This window comes from Callithrix jacchus, chromosome 17 (assembly GCF_049354715.1).
Source record: "Callithrix jacchus isolate 240 chromosome 17, calJac240_pri, whole genome shotgun sequence".
NCBI classification, from domain to species: domain Eukaryota; kingdom Metazoa; phylum Chordata; class Mammalia; order Primates; family Cebidae; genus Callithrix; species Callithrix jacchus.
Genome location: NC_133518.1, coordinates 788,538 through 795,000, shown reverse-complemented (window position 1 = coordinate 795,000; position 6,463 = coordinate 788,538). Strand labels below are relative to the sequence as shown.

The 6,463-nt window shown below is 50.8% G+C and overlaps 1 pseudogene; it reads right to left on the bottom strand.

Annotated features, from left to right (window-relative positions):
• Positions 1-4,197: 4,197 nt before the first annotated feature.
• Positions 4,198-6,463, bottom strand: LOC108590492 (signal recognition particle 9 kDa protein pseudogene; annotated as a pseudogene).

Sequence of the window (6,463 nt, the reverse complement as noted above, 5' to 3'; positions counted from 1 at the left end):
TTGTGTCGCCCCATCCCGAAGACGGATGGGTGGAATCCCACTGGGAGGGAGGGGAGAAATGGATCGGGATACCTGGTGACCTGGGCCTGCCTGAGGAGACTGTCACCCTTCGCTGCTCACGAAAAGGTCGGGTAGGGGCAGAGGAAGAGCTCTTTGCCTTTGGCCCTTTGAAGGTTCGCCTGAAACGTCAACTCGTCAGAGACAGATGAATCAGAGAATAGGCCAGACACGTTTCGTTTCTGGGTCCCCTGCAGAACGAAGGCCCCCGGGATGACTTGGGTTCCACAGGGTGTATCTTCTCCGACTCTAGGTCCTGAGACCTTCGGTTCTGGGAGAGGGGGAGGGCCCTGCCTCTTCCACGAAAAGGAAAGAGCGCGTGCTTACAGAGGCCGAGAGGAATCTAGACGGACAGAGGGGCCCTGCTGGGTTTCCCCACTCGGTGTGTAGGATTTGGGGAGGTCGAGGCCAGGCTCCCACTTGGATGAAAGGAGCATGTTTCAGACTTTTCTCCCTGTCACTTGTGGCGTCTATCCTTCTCCTATTTCCCTGACAAACTCCTCAACTCAAAAATAAACGGTTAGGGAAAATCTTACCTAGCGAAGCCAATCGTGGAGGCGCTAAGGAAGAAAGCTCATGACCGCGGCATACATTTCTAGACATAGGACCTATCGCGGTGTGTGCGTGGGAGTGATTTCTAAGGCATGGCCACTGTATCGCTACTGGGCTGGGACGGCCCAGTGATGTTCTCGTGAGGAGACGGTGGGTGGATCGCGAGAGGTCGAGAGTTCGAGACCGGCGCCGGGGCAACGTGGAGAAACCCCGTCTCTACTAAGAATACAACATTCACCCGGCACGGTGGGTGGTACGTGCCTGTCATCCCAAGCTACTCGGGAGCCTGAGGGCAGGAGAATCGCTGGAACCCAGGAGGCGGAGGTTGCCGTGAGCCGAGATCGTGCCACTCACTCCGGGAGTGAGTGTGGATTTCACGGACCTTCGCTTCCCTGTAACGGATATTGACACTCTGAGGTGGTGGGTCTGGAGTCCACTCGGAAACGCTAGGGACTGGACTTCCATCTTAGATAGGCCCCATCTCCACCCCTAGCCTCCGTCCACACGCCCCCGCCCCTGGTCTCCTCTTCCTTCTCTCTAGGGGAATGGAAGTTCCAGATGAACCCACGGGCGGGTGCCTAGGCCGTGTCCCCTGGGGGCTCCGGTCGACTAGTTGCAGGCGGGCATCACCCGAGAGGACTCCCTGGGCCCAGAAACGACCTGATCCGAGAGGGATCGGGGAGAGGCCGGCGACGCGGCGTGCCTGAGCCGCCCCCGCCCCCGCCCCCGCCCCCGCCCCCCAACCTCCACCCCGACCCAGAGCGATCCAGCGTTCCCTTCTTTTTCGTGCTGACGCCTGCAAGCATCGGTGGTCTTTGGGCATCGCCTAGCGGCCACTGTAATGGAAAATCGAGGTGGCGCGGAGGGAGCTCTGCCAGCCCGAGGACTTCACAGAGCCTGGGGCAACCGGTTTCTCTTCCGCCCATCTGGAGGCCCCTCCCTCTCTCCCTCGTTGCCTGGGGAACCTCCGCCCCGGTGGGGGCCCTATTGTTCCTTTATCGGTACTTTGTGTTCCTTTGTTTGTTGGTGTCTTTCATGCGCATAGACTCTTCTACCTGGGCTTTATGAGGAGTTGGTTTATTTTTTAAGCACCCCCCACCCGCCCCTTTACTCCAACTCGATGAGTTTGTGAGGTGGGTTCCCCCCAACGCCGCGCCTCTCACCACCCTGCGTGGAAACGTTCTGGAGCCAGGCGCGTGGGCCTCCATCCTCTCTCCCCTCCCCCCACCCTTTGCCGGTTGACATTTGCATGGGTGATGGCCAGATCTCACCTCACTCAGTGGCCACTGTTTTTGAAGATGGGGGGTGGGGGTGGGGGTGGGGCACGGTCCCACTTCCCCAGAGGCAGCTGGGGGCGATGGCACAGCCTTTGGTCCTCGTGGGCAAGCGGGTGGGCGGGCTGGACAGTAGTGGTGGGGCTTTTTCACCCCTTCACTCCTCAGCCATCCCTCCCTCCCTCCCTGGGAAAGCTTCATCTTGGCTGGGTCTCTCAATCACCTTTTCTCTTGATGTCTTCTTTTCTCCTTCCCCGGGCCAGCATATATGCAAAATGGGAAGGGCATCGTGGCGCCACGCTGGGCCGTAGTAGTTTGTGCCCAAAATAGAAACGCTGTCTAAAAAGAGATACTTTGCTCCCTTAAGATGACCGGAGGTGATGCCTTGGCACGGAATTCTAGGACGGTGTATCTTTTCCCCAGGACGTGTGTGAGCTGCTGTTTTTCTCCTGCTGTTGACTAGCGCTTTTGTGGATTTCTCGATGTCTAGTGACAGCCGGTTCCTGTAAACTGTACTTCATAATGTGATAACCTGCTTTTTGCCAGTTAAAACTAGCTCTCTCTTTCTCAGACTAAAAGCTGTTCAGGCTTTATGTCAGTTAGCTTCCTGAGCTGGGCAGACTCCATCTTACCTTCTACATTTTAGTGATTTTCCCACCATTCACTATGTCACCAGAGTATGTAGCTGGGGCGGGCTGACGCTGGGAACGCATTTGTTGATAAGAGGCCGAGTTCAGTGGTACCAGCAGAGCTTGGGAATGCGGGCAGGTGCTGTCCGATGCCCAGAGCCCCGGTTACCTATATAAGTTGTGTGTCTTTTGTGACAACTTTACCCCTCGCACCTGGCACTGTTTTATTTCTCATGTTCTAGCTTAAGTTTGAACTTTTTGCTTACTCTCCTTTTGTGAAAAATTTCCTTCAGCTAAGTTCCCCCTCCCTTTTAAAACTAGGGTATAAAAGACCGCCTAATATTTCCTTAGGGGCCGAGAGAATTTTGGGCATCAGCCACCTCTCGGTCGCTGGCATAATAAAGGACTCATAATTCAATCTCAGAGTCTGGTGCATTCTTTCACTCGCTCGGGTACAACAATAAGGTCTTTCTTTCTTTCTTTCTTGTTTTTGTTCTTCTTGTTCCTGTTCTTCTTCTTCTTATTATTATTATTATCTTCTTCTTCTTCTTCTCCTCCTCCTCTTCCTCTTCTTCTTCTCCTCCTCCTCCTCCTCTTCTTCTTCTTCTCCTCCTCCTCCTCTTCTTCTTCTCCTCCTCCTCCTCCTCTCCTCCTCTTCCTCCTCCTCCTCCTCCTCCTCCTCCTCCTCCTCCTCCTCCTCCTCCTCTTCCCTTCTTCTTCTTCTTCTTCTTCTTCTTCTTCTTCTTCTTCTTCTTCTTCTTTCTTCTTCTTCCCCAGGCTGGAGTGCAATGGCACGATCTCGGCTCACTGCAACCTCCGCCTCCTGGGTTCAGGCAATTCTCCCGCCTCAGCCTCCCGAGTAGCTGGGATTACAGGCACGCGCCACCATGCCCAGCTAATGTTTTGTATTTTTAGTAGAGACGGGGTTTCGCCATGTTGACCAGGATGGTCTCCATCTCTTGACCTCATGATCCACCCTCCTCAGCCTCCCAAAGTCCTGGGATTACCGGCTTGAGCCACTGCGCTTGGCCTGCAGGATGTATTTCAACGTAGTACCTTCCCTTCATTCCATTCCTGGGGAATCAACATGTGAACACGACGTTTAGGTGGTGAAATTAGGGTACGAATATAAGTGTCAAATAATATCATACTTCCGGTTTACTGGAAAACATGACAGTTGTGACAGTCACACCTAACACTTTGGTTACAGAAAGAGAGAAGACGGACAGAAGTATGCAATGATGTGACAGTTGGGATCATCTATCGGCCTTCTGAGAAACTGCAGATGAAAAAGACGTCGTGAAAATGTCTGTAAAATGGTGGTTGTGGTACATGTGTAGTGACCGTCATTGCATTCACGCACTCAAATAACTGCTGCTTCTGATAACTGAAAACTAGATTCAAAGTCATTGTTCAACGAGCTGATACTACCAATCCCCTATAATAAAAGGTATTTTTATTGTATCTCTCTGGAGAGAGAGAGAGAGAGAGAGAGAGAGAGAGAGAGAGAGAGAGAGAGAGAGAGAGAAGGCAAAGCATACTGGTTAGTCAATTCCTGTTAGATATAATTGAGGCCACACTACTAGACATACTCAGGTGCACGGCATTCGTAACAATGCGCACTGTGGTGCGGAGTTTGTTCCGATTACCATCTTTTATGTCTGTTGGTCATCGACAGCATACATTTTATGCTCCAAAAGAAATACCTCGATCCAACACAACGGTTACATTGAATGTTCTTTGAAAGAAAGATGAACTAAATTTAAGGAAGCATTGGCTTTTCGTAATATCTCATTTTCAAGTTACTGTTACGAATCTGCCAGAAAGAAACAATTGTGCGTTTTACCTAACATCAAGTAATCTGCAAAGTTCCGGAGACAGATGCATCGCTTGTGCAGTTTCCAAAAGTAAATACAGGCTTTCTGACTGAAAACATTCGCATTCCTAGCTCTCTAAAGAAAACATTCAAAAGAAAATTACAGAAAATGACCTCTGAGCTTCTGAAGAGTCCACTTAGTTACATAAAGTATTTTCTGTCCCAACACTTTCCCTACTTCAAAAGATATTTACTTCCTCAGTACATGACAAAGTCTTCATTTCAAACCATTCACTCAGTTTCCATGGTAACACTGAGGGATTCCCTGGCTACGGTCAGTGCCACTAGTTAGTTGACTGTGGAATTTCTCAGTCTTCTTTCCATCTTGAGCTTCCTCTCTTTTAGACACCAGACAAACTCGATCATCTGTTACTTGTGTGTTTAACACACAAGTTTCCATCAGAATGCCTGTATTTGAGAACCACACGTGCCTTCACAGGGTCAGCGAGGTAAAGCTTCTCTCTCGGTAGGCAGCGTGGCTGAACTCCTCCCAGGTCTGGCACTGTGCGTCGTGGCCTGGAGTGCAAAAGTAAACAGAGGCAAGGCCACAGAACCAGGTTCAGCAAACTACCTAGAGTCGCCAACGGATGCAAAAGTCATAAGGTCTTATTTTCTAGAAATTCATGAGGTCTTCTTCTTCTTCTTCTCCTTCTCCTTCTTCTTCTTCTTCTTCTTCTTCTTCTTCTTCTTCTTCTTCTTCTTCTTCTTCTTCTTCTTCTTCCTCTTCTCTCTCTCTCTCTCCCCCCTCCCTCCCCCACTTTCTTCCACCCCTCCCTCTTCCTCTCCCTCTTTTTTATTTTAATATAAGCTCAGGTAGATCTAATCCAATCCATTCCCAAGGCCTCAATTCTTTACTTTAGGAATCTCAGATTTGATCTCCATACAGAATCCTGTGCAGAAGTGGCGAGTTTATTTCTGGACTTGGAGACCTCAAAGATGTTACACATTGATAAAGATTCAGGCCTGGCACGGTGGCTCCTGCCTGTCACTGCAGCACTTTGGGAGGCCGAGGTGGGCGGATCACCTGCGGTCAGGAGTTTGAGACCATCCTGGCCAACATGGTGAAACCCCGTCTCTACAGAAAGACAAAAATTAGCCAGGCGCGGGAGCTCACGCCTGTAATCCAAGCACTTTGGAGGCCAAGGCGGGCAGATCACCTGGGGTCGTGAGTTCAAGACCGGCCTGAGCAACATGGTGAAACCCCGTCTTTAGAAGGAAAAAAAGGACAAAAATTAGCCGGGCGTGGTGGTGCGTGCCTGCAATCCCAGGTTCTCGGGAGGCTGAGGCAGGAGATTTAATTGAACCCAGGAGTCGGAGGTTGCAGTGAGTGAGCCGAGATCGCACCACTGGACTCTAGCCTGGTGGACAGAGTGAGACTCCCTCTGAAGGGGCGGGGGGGGAGAGAGAGAGAGAGAGAGAGAGAGAGAGAGAGAGAGAGAGAGAGAGAGAGAGAGATAAATCCAACCCTAAAATCTGGGTTTGCTTTCTCCGTTGACTCGGTTGTGACCCAGACTTAGTGTCTCGATAAATCGTGCACCTCTCTGTTCAGCTAGGATGCTGGGAGGGTTTTCTCAGTCTGTATCTCCCCATGTCTTAAATGACCCGTGACCGAGCCCTGTCCGTTCTGTCTCAAATATGGAGCTCCAAACATTCCTCTCCATTTCCACAACTACACACGGCCCCTCGTGAAACCACTGGCTCTCGGGAAAACATCCCAGATGGTGGTTTCAGCTTTTTGGCTATGAAGCCTGAGCCTGCTGACAACATTCCTGTTCAGCTAATACGTTTGTATTGTTAGTGAAGGCGGGGTCCCACTATGTTGGCCTGGCCAGGATGATCTCCATCTTTTGACCTCGTTATCCACCCTCCTCTCTCTTTCTCTCTCTCTCTGTCTCCCCCCCCCACCCCCGTGTTAGTGAAAACCTGTCTTTAGTAACAATACTGTCTCTGTGACGGTCTGTCTGGCTGGCTGGCTTTTGCTGCCGCTGCTGCTGTTGTTTCTGTTTTAAAAGTGCACCCGGGCCACCGATTATGGTATCAAAAGCATTATAAGATATGTGTAATTCTCTCTCCAT